Below are 14,270 nucleotides of genomic sequence, written 5' to 3'. Positions count from 1 at the left end.
ATGCTGGGGAATCCCATCGAGCTTTGCGGCCAATGTGATAATGGGAACCATGCGCCTACTACAGTCATGCATAAGAGCATTTCCATCGCGGAGGAGCATGCCAACGCACAAGGCCGAAGCCTGAAGAAGCTCAGGTCATAGAGGCCCGGGGTGACCTTTAATATCATTCTGTGCTACTGTAGATTGTGAATTTATTTTATTACTTGTTGCAGGCTTTTATATAGTGCCAACAATTTACACGGCACTTTACATGCTGTACATTCCCACCACTCCCTACCCTCAAAAAGCTCACATAGCTCACGAATGTAATTTTGAACTGGAGCCATTTAACCAACATAGCTTGTCTTTGGAGTGTGGGAGGAAACCGGAGTACTCATAGGAAACCCACGCAAACACAGGGAAAACATACAGACTCCATCCAGGTAGTGTCCTGGCCAGGCTTCAAACTGAGCACCCCAGTGTTGCAAGGCAGAAGCTCTAACCTTCAAACCATTGTGCTGCCCAGTAGGCCAAAGTGTCTGAAAGGAAAGTGCTTGTGTTGTCCATAACAACTTCAATTTATAGTATTTATCATTATGCATGCAGCGCTACCCCCATAGGAGCTGCTGGATAGGATGGATCCTGTTCTTTGCCTCAACCCTCTTAAGGATCTTAGCCTCTCTGACACACCAGGTTGAGTATACACACATAAAATATCACAAGAAATCACTGAAAGTAATACTTAGTATCCATAAGTAGTGCTATATCACTGAAAAAGGGGCACCAAACCAGGTGCTAGTCCTAGACCCACTGGGTGGGCACTGTCCAAAAGAAAAGCAGGATGGCCGCGGAGGGGGCAGGGAGACTAAGAGGGCTTTCAGAATAACTTTTATGAGAGGGAAAGTCCCTTGAGCTGTTCTAATGCCGGCTATTATTGGGGCCCTTTGAGAGCGTCTTTGTACTTGACAACAATCCTAGTTACCCTGCATGCAGTGTAGGTATGGTATAGTTTCGGCACAGGTGAGAGGTAGATGTGATTCAGATGTGGTAAAGGTTTGGTATAATGCAGTATAGGGCTGGTATAGGTGCAGTCTAGTGTTGGAATAAGTGTGGTATAGAGTGCAGTGTGGGTGTGGTATGGATTGGGTGCACTTGGTGTCCTGCTCTGAGTGGCTCAATCCTTGCAAGCAGTATCAGCAGTGGGCCAATAGCCCTCTCAACAGTTCTCAGGATGCTGCAGTGACCTCTTGTTGTAGAAGGGGGGACCCCTCTGTCTCTCCCTAGAGGCCTCTGGTGATCAGGGGTGGGAAGCAGAGGGTGAGTGGACCCTCAACTCTTCCTGCGGCACCTGTGCGTGGTGCTGCGCTGCCCCCAGGTATCCTCACTCCCAGGCTCAGGCTTGGATCTCCGCTGGTATGGTCTCCCGATGACAAACAAACATCCAGACAGAGGGGCTAGCTATCTCTAACTCCCAAGAGGAACAGCTTTCTCTGGCAGTTTAATAAAAATCATCTCTCCACTCCTCCTACTGCACAGTGCCTATTGGGATCTGTATTGTAAGAAGTTCAATCGTCCCATTGTATATCTGCCCTCTCATATTACAACTCCCAGGTGTAGCACTAACCCCCGAAGGAGCTGCTGAATTTTTCTGGGCTTACAGATTACCTCCTCCAGCTCGTACTCGTTGTCCTTGTCTAGGGGTTCCCAGGGTTGATGACCCAGTAACTGTAGAGACCGACACTCGAATTCCTTGTTAGGATTTTTATTTTGCATAAAACGATTGAACAAACTCAGTCTCTAAGTTGGGAATAGAGGGTATCAGGGTAAAGTTTAGCCCAGGTGCTCGGAACTGCTGACTTCAATTAAAGTCTCTTTCTATGTACACAGTCCAGGGAACAGCGGCTCGCAACTGGATTCTTTAACTGTTGGATAACTCCTTACGTTTTGGGTTTAGCAGCCAACAGGTAATTCTAGCTTTTCAAAGTCTCTCACACAGACTTGGTTGGAAACTTAGTTACAACTGGAAGGATAGAAGTAGGAACCTTTCTTACTGTACCAGAATCTTTCAGCCGGTCCGGCGATACTGTAAGAAATGTGGATTCAATCAATGTCCATGGCAGCTCAGCTTCCAGGCTCTTACCAAGCAGCCAGCCTTGTGCCTGGCTCTCTTACCCAAGAGTCGTCCCCTGGTCGTGTGTGGAGTTGCTGGGCCTCTCCAAAACCGAGACGGCACAGGAACACCTTAGAACCCTCCTTCCAGTTACTGCGCCACGGACTAGCCAGTTCCAAGGCTTGGAAACGGATGGATCCGCACCCCAGGCCATGAGGGCCCCCAGGGGCTGGCCAGGAGGACCAGGACCATGGAGTCAGCAACAACTTCTGGACCGGAACCCCGAACTTCAGCACCTTAAGTACCCTTTCCCGGTTGACGCAGTGAGACAAACGCGCCCACTGATTGGTTCCAAGATAGAGATTGGTACCCAATGCGTCCAACCAGACTGCGTTCTAAAGCCTCCCACAGGTGTACAACCCCACCTATGACCAGGCAGAACTTCTATACAGCCCAGCCAAACTGATGCCAAAGTACAATTTAGCACAATTAGTCCCAAAACGCACTACAGTTTTGAGCAAAAACTAAAATTTAAACACATAGCTCATACTCATTAGGAGTACCGGCGCTACACAGGATTGACAGCGCTCGCCATAGAAGTCTATGGGATTGCTTGGCTTTAGTTCTCTCCCTGCTGGCTGGAGGAGAATGGTACAACATAACATCAGCATCTACAGTAATGTCCCATACACACGATCAGAAATTCCATCAGAAAAAAACGTGGATGTTTTTTCTAATGGAATTTCTGATCGTGTATATGGGGCATTACTGTAGATCAGTGATGGCGAACCTCGGCACCCCAGATGTTTTGGAACTACATTTCCCATGATGCTCATGCACTCTGCAGTGTAGATGAGAATCATGGGAAATGTAGTTCCAAAACATCTGGGGTGCCAAGGTTCGCCACCGCTGCTGTAGATGCTGATGTTATGTTGTACCATTCTCCTCCAGCCAGCAGGGAGAGAACTAAAGCCAAGCAGGCCCATAGAACTCCGCTCAAGCTTGCCTTGCATACACAGTCACACTAAAGTTCTCTGAACTTTCGACCGTCGAGAACGCGGTGATGTACAACACTACGATGAGCCGAGAAAATGAAGTTCAATGCTTCCAAGCATGCGTCAAATTGTTTCCGAGCATGCGTGATTTTTTTGCACATACGAATTGCATACAGACTAACGCATTTTCCGATAGGAACTTTTTCCGACCGAAAAATAGAGAACCTGCTCTCAATATTTTGCTGGCTGGAATTCTGCCAGAAAAAAGTCTGATGGACCGTAAACACGGTCGGAATTTCTGACCAAAAGCTCACATTTTGATTGTGTGTACGGGGCATAAGTAGAGGGAGAGAGGAATAAAAGGCAATGTCTCCTTCTTCATATTGTTGTAGCCCAACATACTACATACTGTACATCTAGTGACCGGGCTGGACAAACCCCTAAAATCTTACAACTGCACTCTAACTTTGTTTTTTTTAACCTTTTATATGGTCAGTACCTCTTTGTCAGCAAAATCTCACTATCCCTGACGCCATAGAATTTTATATCACTTCCCAAACCGGACTGACTGGCATCTGAATTCTGCATTGATTTGTATACCCCTGCATTGTTCAGGAAGCAGGTCTAGCAATTAATTTTTCAACACAGCAGCAATTAATATCAATAATAAATACAATTAAATAATTAATAGCAAATAAAAATAGCTAATATTTACACATTACACATACCGGTAGCATGCAGAATTACGTTTTCTTTTCTCTGCCGACACATCATCTGAAATACAGGTGAATACAATTTCAGTCATCTCCATAGTAAGTAATTAGTGAGTATTGCTACAATTAACCACTTCAGCCCCGGACCATTTTGCTGGTCAAAGACCAGACCACTTTTTGCGATTCGGCGCTGCGTCGCTTTAACTGACAATTGCGCAGTCGCGTGACGTGGCTCCCAAACAAAATTGACGTCCTTTTTTTCCCACAAATAGAGCTTTCTTTTGGTGGTATTTGATCACCCCTGCGGTTTTTATTTTTTGCGCTATAAACAAAAATAGAGCGACAATTTTGAAAAAAAGCATTATTTTTTTACTTTTTGTTATAACAAATATCCCCCAAAAATATATAAAAAAACATTTTTTTCCCTCAGTTTAGGCCGATACGTATTCTACATATTTTTGGTAAAAAAAAATCACAATAAGCGATTATTGATTGGTTTGCGCAAAAGTTATAGCGTTTACAAAATAGGGGATAGTTTTATAGCATTTTTATTAATAATTTTTTATTATTTTTTTTTACTAGTAATGGCGGCGATCAGCGATTTTTATTGTGACTGCGACATTGTGGGGGACCCATCGGACATTTTTGACACATTTTTGGGACCATTGTCATTTATACAGTAATCACTGCTATATAAAGGCAGTGATTCCTGTGTAAATGACACTGGCAGTGAAGGGGTTAACCAGTGGGTGGCAGTGTAGGGGTTAAGTGTTCCTAGGGGTGTGTTACTAACTGTGGGGGGGGGTTGGGCTTTCATTTAGTGAACACTGATCTCTGCTCCAATCACATGGAGCAGAGATCAGCGTCACTAGTTGCTAGGCAGAATGGAGAAAAGCTGTTTACACAGCATTTCCTCCATTCAGCCGTCCCGTGAGACAATCGCGGGGATGCCCGCGGCGATCGAGTCCGCGGGTCCCGCGACCAGACCCACGGGGGTCCCGACCAGCGCGGGAGTGCGCCGCCGGTGGCGTGCTCCCGATGGCAGGGCGGCATTGAAGATTGGACATACATGTACGCCAATATGCCTGCCCGTGCCATTCTGTCGACGTACATCGTCGTGCGCTGGTCGGGAAGTGGTTAAAGTTCCAGCTTGGACCAATGTCAGTATGTATGTTCCATACCTGTGGGATCCCAATGGAAGCTGGAAATCACTGTAGCAGGCACCATGGATCTCCACTAGCTTCCAAGTTCTGTGCCAAATGACTGCCCGGCTGCATTGTGAACACAGGAGGTCATTTGCTTGCCACGGGCACCATTCAGGGTACATAACACTTTGCATTTTCCCAATGAAATCAAAGGGGTTGATTAGTAAAAATGGATAGTGCGAAATCTGGTGTAGCTATGCATGGTAGCCTTTAGGCTGTGACAAAAAAAAAAAAAACCCGGAAGCTGATTGGTTTCTATGCAGAGCTGCACAGGATTTTGCACTCTCCAGTTTTAGTAAATCAACCCCAAAGTGTTCTCCGATTGGACGAGGTAGAGATTGTGACATCACCACCCCGCCTCTCCACCTTGAACGTTTTGCACCTATTGAATGTTTTGCATTCATTTTCATCTCACTGCGGTCATCAATTCCGATGTTCCCAAAATGAACATTTTTCTAAAGAAATTCCACAAGTGTATGGCCATCTTAAGCTCTGACTCTTATGCCGCGTACACACGGTAGGAATTTCGGCTAGCAAAAGACGGATGAGAGCTTTTTCGACGGAAAAGGCGTCCGTGTGTACGCTCCATCGGAATTTTGCTGTCCCCGAAATTTCCGCCAGCAAAAGACTGAGAGCAGGTTCTCAGTTTTTCCAAACGGAAAAGGTTTCTATCGGAAATTCCAATCGTGTGTATGCAATTCCGACGCGCAAAAACTCACGCATGCTCAGATTCAACTACGAAATGGAAGCTACTGGTTACTAGGTATTGAAGTTCCTTTTTCTAGTCCCGTCGTACGTATTGTACTTCACCGCGTTCTTGGCGGTCGGAATTTGGTGTGACTGCATGTAGGCAAGACAGCTTGAGGGAAATCCCGTCTGGAAAACCATCAGAGCTTTTTCCGACCAAAATTCCGATCGTGCGTACGTGGCATTAGGCCCAAGATTAATTTATTGATCTTAATGATCATATCATAATGATTTACATTTTTATCAATTATCTTAAAGTGGTTGCAAACCCTCCCCCACAACTTTGTCCCATGTAAATTTGCATAAAAAAACCCTAATGAACACGGCTTGTAGATATCTCCTTACTTGCTTAGTATTGTTGTAATCCTTGTTGTTCTTTAGAATGAAGTCACTGAGCATGCCCAGATCTCCCCTGATTTAAGGCACACTCTCTATGTCTTATCTATCTGTTATCAGGACTTCCTAAGGCACAACACTGAACTCTGCTAATCACTCAGAGCTTCCTCCTACACACCATGTGACCTCACATACAGTCTAAACTTGGCCATTACTGCAGTCTTATCAGCTGAAGCTGATAAGTCTGACAAAGGGAAACATTAGACATCGGCACAAGTAAATACTATGAAATAAACAAGTCAGCTATGAACAGGGAAGCAGGGTTGCCATAGAAACGTTGGATTGAGAAGGAGGCTTGGTTAACAGTACAGGAAGTGCTTAATGTAAGGGCGGAAATACACTCCACCGTGGACTCAAAAAACAATACTTAAGATGGAGCTGCCTAACCCCTGGAAACAAGTTTTTTTAAAGTTTCTTTAAACAGTAAGTAATATGCGATTTGGGCTGATTACAGTGGCTATAGTCTGATATTGACTTATTATAATGGTCTAAATGAAAAGAAGCATCAGAGTGGGGGAGTTTACTTCCTCTTTAACTACTTATAATATCAATACTATCGATATTTATTTGCTGCTAAGCTATTCCAACTGTTCCTATACCATACTGAAGAAGTTGTATGTTATTCATCGCTAGTGATGGCCGAACGGTTCGCCCGGCGGTCGTTTCGCGGCGAATTTCCGACTTTCGCCGTCCGCGGGTTCGAACGCCTTTTTCCGTCGTTCGCCCCGGCGGACTTACGTGTTTAATGTATACAAGAACTTTAACCTTTCGTGACACGTTTATCATGTGTTACAGGACAACCAATTGAGACATGACAGCTCATGGACACTTGGACATTCCCCCTAACCTATAAATACACCCGATCCGGTGGCCATTTTACATTCTTTCTTCTGTCACTGTAGGGAAAGGATCCTGTGTGGAGTAGGGACAGAGAAAACGCTAGCTATTTGGTACACAAAAGTTCTTTTCAGGACTGGTATAGGTGTTAGGTCAGCAGCCTGAGTTTCTTTTGTCAGTTTAGATAAAGGGACAGAGCGCTGTATGCTGCTATTTTAGGGACAGCTCAGCCAGATTAGTCTTTCTTCATCATCATCATCATCATCATCATTAGCTGTTACTATCAGGTCCACAAAAGAGCTGTTCCAGCTAATCGTTCCAGCCTACTCTTTTTTGCCAATTTGTATAGGGACAGGCAGGAAGCAGTGTGTCAGGCAGTGAGGATAATTTTAAAGACTTGCTGTTACTATTAGTTCCACAAAGGTTCTTTTCAGGACTGGTATCAGTGGTACGGTAATAGGCTTGTACACGTATAATATTCTTTCTTCCAAATATAGAAAGAATATTATACTTGACTGCTGCCCTTCTGCTGCAGTCTGCTAATCATTCACAACTCACTTGTTCCACAAAGCTCTTTATCAGGACTGGTAACTTGGTCTGTCTAGGGTGCTACGGTACATAGGCTTGGGTGCGGTACAGTCTGCTGTTCTGTAAGGACCGCTATCGGTCCACAATACATAGGGTTGCCGTGCACTACTGCTGACCGCTGCCCTATACTGCAGCAGTCCTTCAGCGGTATAGGGACTGACGCACAGTCTGCTAAACACTAATACACAACCTGCTTGGTCCACAAAAGTTCTTATAAGGACTGGTAACTTGGTATAGGGTGCTACGGTACATAGGCCTGAGTGCAGTACAGTCTGCTGTTCTGTAAGGACCGCTATCGGTCCACAATACATAGGGTTGCCGTGCACTACTGCTGACCGCTGCCCTATACTGCAGCAGTCCTTCATTGGTATAGGGACTGACGTACAGTCTGCTAATCACTAACACACAACCTGCTTGGTCCACAAAAGTTCTTATAAGGACTGGTAACTTGGTATAGGGTGCTACGGTACATAGGCCTGAGTGCAGTACAGTCTGCTGTTCTGTAAGGACCGCTATCGGTCCACAATACATAGGGTTGCCGTGCACTACTGCTGACCGCTGCCCTATACTGCAGCAGTCCTTCATTGGTATAGGGACTGACGTACAGTCTGCTAATCACTAACACACAACCTGCTTGGTCCACAAAAGTTCTTATAAGGACTGGTAACTTGGTATAGGGTGCTACGGTACATAGGCCTGAGTGCGTTACAGTCTGCTGTTCTGTAAGGACCGCTATCGGTCCACAATACATAGGGTTGCCGTGCACTACTGCTGACCGCTGCCCTATACTGCAGCAGTCCTTCAGCGGTATAGGGACTGACGCACAGTCTGCTAAACACTAACACACAACCTGCTTGGTCCACAAAAGTTTTTATAAGGACTGGTAACTTGGTATAGGGTGCTACGGTACATAGGCCTGAGTGCAGTACAGTCTGCTGTTCTGTAAGGACCGCTATCGGTCCACAATACATAGGGTTGCCGTGCACTACTGCTGACCGCTGCCCTATACTGCAGCAGTCCTTCATTGGTATAGGGACTGACGTACAGTCTGCTAATCACTAACACACAACCTGCTTGGTCCACAAAAGTTCTTATAAGGACTGGTAACTTGGTATAGGGTGCTACGGTACATAGGCCTGAGTGCGTTACAGTCTGCTGTTCTGTAAGGACCGCTATCGGTCCACAATACATAGGGTTGCCGTGCACTACTGCTGACCGCTGCCCTATACTGCAGCAGTCCTTCATTGGTATAGGGACTGACGTACAGTCTGCTAATCACTAACACACAACCTGCTTGTTCCACAAAAGTTCTTATAAGGACTGGTAACTTGGTATAGGGTGCTACGGTACATAGGCTTGAGTGCGGTACAGTCTGCTGTTCTGTAAGGACCGCTATCGGTCCACAATAGATAGGGTTGACGTGCACCACTGCTGACCGCTGCCCTATACTGCAGCAGTCCTTCAGCGGTATAGGGACTGACGTACAGTCTGCTAAACACTAATACACAACCTGCTTGGTCCACAAAAGTTCTTATAAGGACTGGTAACTTGGTATAGGGTGCTACGGTACATAGGCTTGAGTGCGGTACAGTCTGCTGTTCTGTAAGGACCGCTATCGGTCCACAATAGATAGGGTTGACGTGCACCACTGCTGACCGCTGCCCTATACTGCAGCAGTCCTTCAGCGGTATAGGGACTGACGTACAGTCTGCTAAACACTAATACACAACCTGCTTGGTCCACAAAAGTTCTTATAAGGACTGGTAACTTGGTATAGGGTGCTACGGTACATAGGCTTGAGTGCGGTACAGTCTGCTGTTCTGTAAGGACCGCTATCGGTCCACAATAGATAGGGTTGACGTGCACCACTGCTGACCGCTGCCCTATACTGCAGCAGTCCTTCAGCGGTATAGGGACTGACGTACAGTCTGCTAAACACTAATACACAACCTGCTTGGTCCACAAAAGTTCTTATAAGGACTGGTAACTTGGTATAGGGTGCTACGGTACATAGGCTTGAGTGCGGTACAGTCTGCTGTTCTGTAAGGACCGCTATCGGTCCACAATAGATAGGGTTGACGTGCACCACTGCTGACCGCTCACCTATACTGCAGCAGTCCTTCAGCGGTATAGGGACTGACGTACAGTCTGCTAATCACTAACACACAACCTGCTTGTTCCACAAAAGTTCTTATAAGGACTGGTAACTTGGTATAGGGTGCTACGGTACATAGGCTTGAGTGCGGTACAGTCTGCTGTTCTGTAAGGACCGCTATCGGTCCACAATAGATAGGGTTGACGTGCACCACTGCTGACCGCTGCCCTATACTGCAGCAGTCCTTCAGCGGTATAGGGACTGACGTACAGTCTGCTAAACACTAATACACAACCTGCTTGGTCCACAAAAGTTCTTATAAGGACTGGTAACTTGGTATAGGGTGCTACGGTACATAGGCTTGAGTGCGGTACAGTCTGCTGTTCTGTAAGGACCGCTATCGGTCCACAATAGATAGGGTTGACGTGCACCACTGCTGACCGCTGCCCTATACTGCAGCAGTCCTTCAGCGGTATAGGGACTGACGTACAGTCTGCTAAACACTAATACACAACCTGCTTGGTCCACAAAAGTTCTTATAAGGACTGGTAACTTGGTATAGGGTGCTACGGTACATAGGCTTGAGTGCGGTACAGTCTGCTGTTCTGTAAGGACCGCTATCGGTCCACAATAGATAGGGTTGACGTGCACCACTGCTGACCGCTCACCTATACTGCAGCAGTCCTTCAGCGGTATAGGGACTAAGAGTTTTGTCACAGGGTCATTTAAAAAATGACATGCAGAGGAAGAGGCAGGCCCTTCCGCAGGGGTGGTAGGGGTAGGGCAGGAGCAACAGGCTTGAGCCAAAGTGGGAAGTTGCAGAAGGTGCGTTCAATTACTTTAAAGGATGCACCAGACTTGGTTGAGTGGCTCGCTCAGCCTTACTCTTCTGCACCCTCCTCATCCTCTCGATCTGCACCCTCTTCTTCACTCTCTGCTATGTGCACCCCCAAAGACACTACCACCAACAACACGACCACCACCACCACCACCACATACCTTCCGCTTGAGTCACTGGAATTATTTTCCGATCCATATCAAGAGGACATTTCTGATGCGCAGCCACTCTTGGTATTGGATCAGGAAGAGGAGGTAGCAACAAGCGCTACTCAGCAGTCTGACGCCAGTACCCAGATCAGCCCAAGGAGGAGGTTGGTCCCCGGTGTTGCTGCCTACTCTACTTATAGCGGTGGGGAAGGTGACGTTGATGATGACGTGTCTAGTGATGTCACGTGGGTGCCCACAAGAGAGGAAGAGGAGGGGAGTTCAGAGGGAGATATGGACCAGCAGATAGGGAGGAGAAGCAGCAATGACTTACATTGCACAGCAGGGACAAAGCAGACTGCAAATGTATCAGGAGCGAGTCATCGACCATGTACGGTCACATCTGGCGCTCCCAGGACACCGGCACATGGCTCCGCAGTGTGGGCTTTTTTTAACGTGTCCGCTGCTGACAATAGCGTTGCCATCTGCAATCTTTGCAGTCAACGCGTTAGTCGCGGTAAGCCCAATACTCACCTAGGGACGACCGCCTTAAGAAGGCACATGAGCAGCCATCACCGAGCCCAGTGGGAGCAACGGAACACACAAAGCCACACTGCAGGCTCTCACCGTCCAGCCTCGTCTTCTACTTCTCCTTCTCCTCTCTCCTCACAATTGTCCTCCACTCCACCTTCCATCACGCCAAGCTCACATTTTTCTGCAAAAAGGCAGGCTTCCGTGGGCCTAATGTTTGAGCGTAAAAAAATGATGACGCCGGATAACCCTCTTGCCCAACGGTTGGCGGCTGGCTTGTCAGAACTCATAGCCCGCCAACTACTGCCATATAAACTGGTGGACTCGGAGGCCTTTCGCAAATTTGTGGCCATTGGAACACCACAATGGAAGGTCCCAGGAAGGAAGTATTTCTCAGAGAAGGGCATCCCAGAGCTATATGGCCATGTTCAGCGGCAAGTGAATGTATCTCTGGCACACAGTGTCGGTGCCAAGATACATCTGACCACAGACACGTGGTCTAGCAAACACGGGCAGGGAAGGTATATCAGTTTTACTGCCCACTGGGTGAACCTTCTGACGGCCGTCAAGCATGTAACCCGTGGCACCCGTGTAGATTTGGTTTTACCGCCACGGATTGCATGCAGGCCTGACTCTTCTTCTCCTCCTCCTACTCCATCCTCCTCCCTCTCCTCCTCAGCTGCCTCCTCCTTTTCCGCTGCTAGCGTCTCTTCCACTGCACCGCCCAAGCTCCCCAGAACCTATTCCACATGCCAGGTGAGACGTTGCCATGCCGTGCTGCGTCTGTTGTGCCTGGAAGCAAAGAGCCACACTGGCCCGGCACTCCTTTCAGCTTTGCGTTCACAGGCAGATGAGTGGCTAACACCGCTCAATTTGACAGTTGGTAAAGTGGTGTGTGACAACGGTGCCAATCTGCTTAGCGCATTGAAACAGGGCAAAATCACGCACGTGCCGTGCATGGCACACGTCTTAAACTTGGTCGTGCAGCGATTCCTTGTCAAATACCCTGGGGTCCAGGACATCTTGCGGCAGGCAAGGAAAATCTCGGCCCATTTCAGAAGATCTTACACGGCCATGGCTCGCCTTGCTGACATTCAGCGGCGACACCATCTGCCGGTCAGACGTCTTATTTGCGATTGCCCGACGCGATGGAACTCAACCTTCTATATGCTTGATAGGCTGCTCCAGCAGAAACGTGCAGTTAACGTCTACCTGTATGAACTCTGCGAAAGAAACGGTTCTGGGGAGCTGGGTTTTTTTTCACCGCGCCAGTGGCTGCTCATGCGCGACACATGCAGACTTCTGCGGCCATTTGAGGAGATCACCAAACTGGTCAGTCGCAGCCATGGCGCCATCAGTGACATGGTACCTTATGCCTTCTTTCTGGAGCGTGCATTGCGTCGTGTCATTGATCAGGCTGTGGAGGAGCAGGAGCGGGAAGATGAGGAAGTCGCAATGCTGGATGAATTCCCAGGGGGGGCTACTCTATCTGAGACAAGTCAACAACAGGAGTCTGATGAGGAGTCAGAGGAGGATGGTGCCGGGGCGGATGAGCAGGAGCAAGAAGAGCATGCTTTAAACCTTTCTGGGATCCCTGTTGTGCGAGGATGGGGAGAGGAGAATGAAGAGGACGACATTATCCTGGATGATGAGCAGGAGCCAGGCCACCACACCGCTTCCACTTTAGTGCAAATGGGGGCCTTCATGCTCCAGTGTTTTAATAGGGACCCCCGTATAAAAAGCATGAGGGTCAAGGACCAGTACTGGGTGGCAACGTACTTAGACCCCCGGTACAAACACAAAATGGCGGAAATGTTACCGCCGTCGCAGAGGGCTGTCAGAATGCAGCACTTCCAGGCCTTGCTTCGAGAAATGCTGCATTCTGCTTTTGCGTGCGCTGGCAGAGGAGCAATTCCCACTCCCAGAGAAGGATTTGCGGGTACCAATCCAACAGCGCCTGCAAGAAGAGGCCGGTTTGAAGATGTGTTGGTGACTTCGGATATGAGGTCATTCTTTCAGCCGACCCATCGACAGGTGTCATCCGGATCCAGCATCAGGGAACGCCTAGACCGTCAGGTGTCCGACTACATTGGGTTAACGGCCGATGTGGACGCTCTGAGGAGTGATGAACCCCTAGACTACTGGGTGGGCAGGCTTGACCTCTGGCCAGAGCTTGCCCAATTTGCAATCGAACTGTTGGCTTGCCCCTCATCCAGTGTCCTGTCCGAAAGGACGTTCAGCGCAGCAGGGGGGATTGTGACCGATAAGCGTACTCGCCTAGCTCACCACAGTGTTAACTACCTCACATTTCTAAAAATGAATGAGGCATGGATCTCGGAGGAATTCAACACATGTGATCAGTAGACCATGTATATGTCTATAAACAATTTTTGGAATCAAGCACACAGACCTTCTTAATTCATTTGGCTCACTTCCCTGACCCAAAAAAGCACACCGTACTATATGCCCCTACCCTCCTCTTTGAAGAGGTTGAGCGGTGTCATATTTCTACTGGGGCTGCTTATTATGAGGGGTTCCCACCATCCCTGTGCTGTGCTGACTTCCTCCTGGGTGTTCTTATTATGAGGGGCTCCCACCATCCCTGTGCTGTGCTGACTTCCTCCTGGGGGTTCTTATTATGAGGGGATCACACCATCCCTGTGCTGTGCTGACTTCCTCCTGGGGCTGCTTACGGTGCTGCTGTCAGCGCTGTATGTCACGGAGCTGCTGTCAGCGCTGTATGTCACGGAGCTGCTGTCAGCGCTGTATGTCACGGAGCTGCTGTCAGCGCTGTATGTCACGGAGCTGCTGTCAGCGCTGTATGTCACGGAGCTGCTGTCAGCGCTGTATGTCACGGAGCTGCTGTCAGCGCTGTATGTCACGGAGCTGCTGTCAGCGCTGTATGTCACGGAGCTGCTGTCAGCGCTGTATGTCACGGAGCTGCTGTCAGCGCTGTATGTCACGGAGCTGCTGTCAGCGCTGTATGTCACGGTGCTGCTGTCAGCGCTGTATGTCACGGAGCTGCTGTCAGCGCTGTATGTCACGGAGCTGCTGTCAGTGCTGTATGTCACGGAGCTGCTGTCAGCGCTG

Source organism: Lithobates pipiens, unplaced genomic scaffold (genome assembly GCF_037356315.1).
Source record: "Lithobates pipiens isolate NorthernLeopardFrog02 unplaced genomic scaffold, aLitPip1_a1.2 Scaffold_10, whole genome shotgun sequence".
NCBI classification, from domain to species: Eukaryota; Metazoa; Chordata; class Amphibia; order Anura; family Ranidae; genus Lithobates; species Lithobates pipiens.
Note: the sequence above shows the minus strand (reverse complement) of the source record.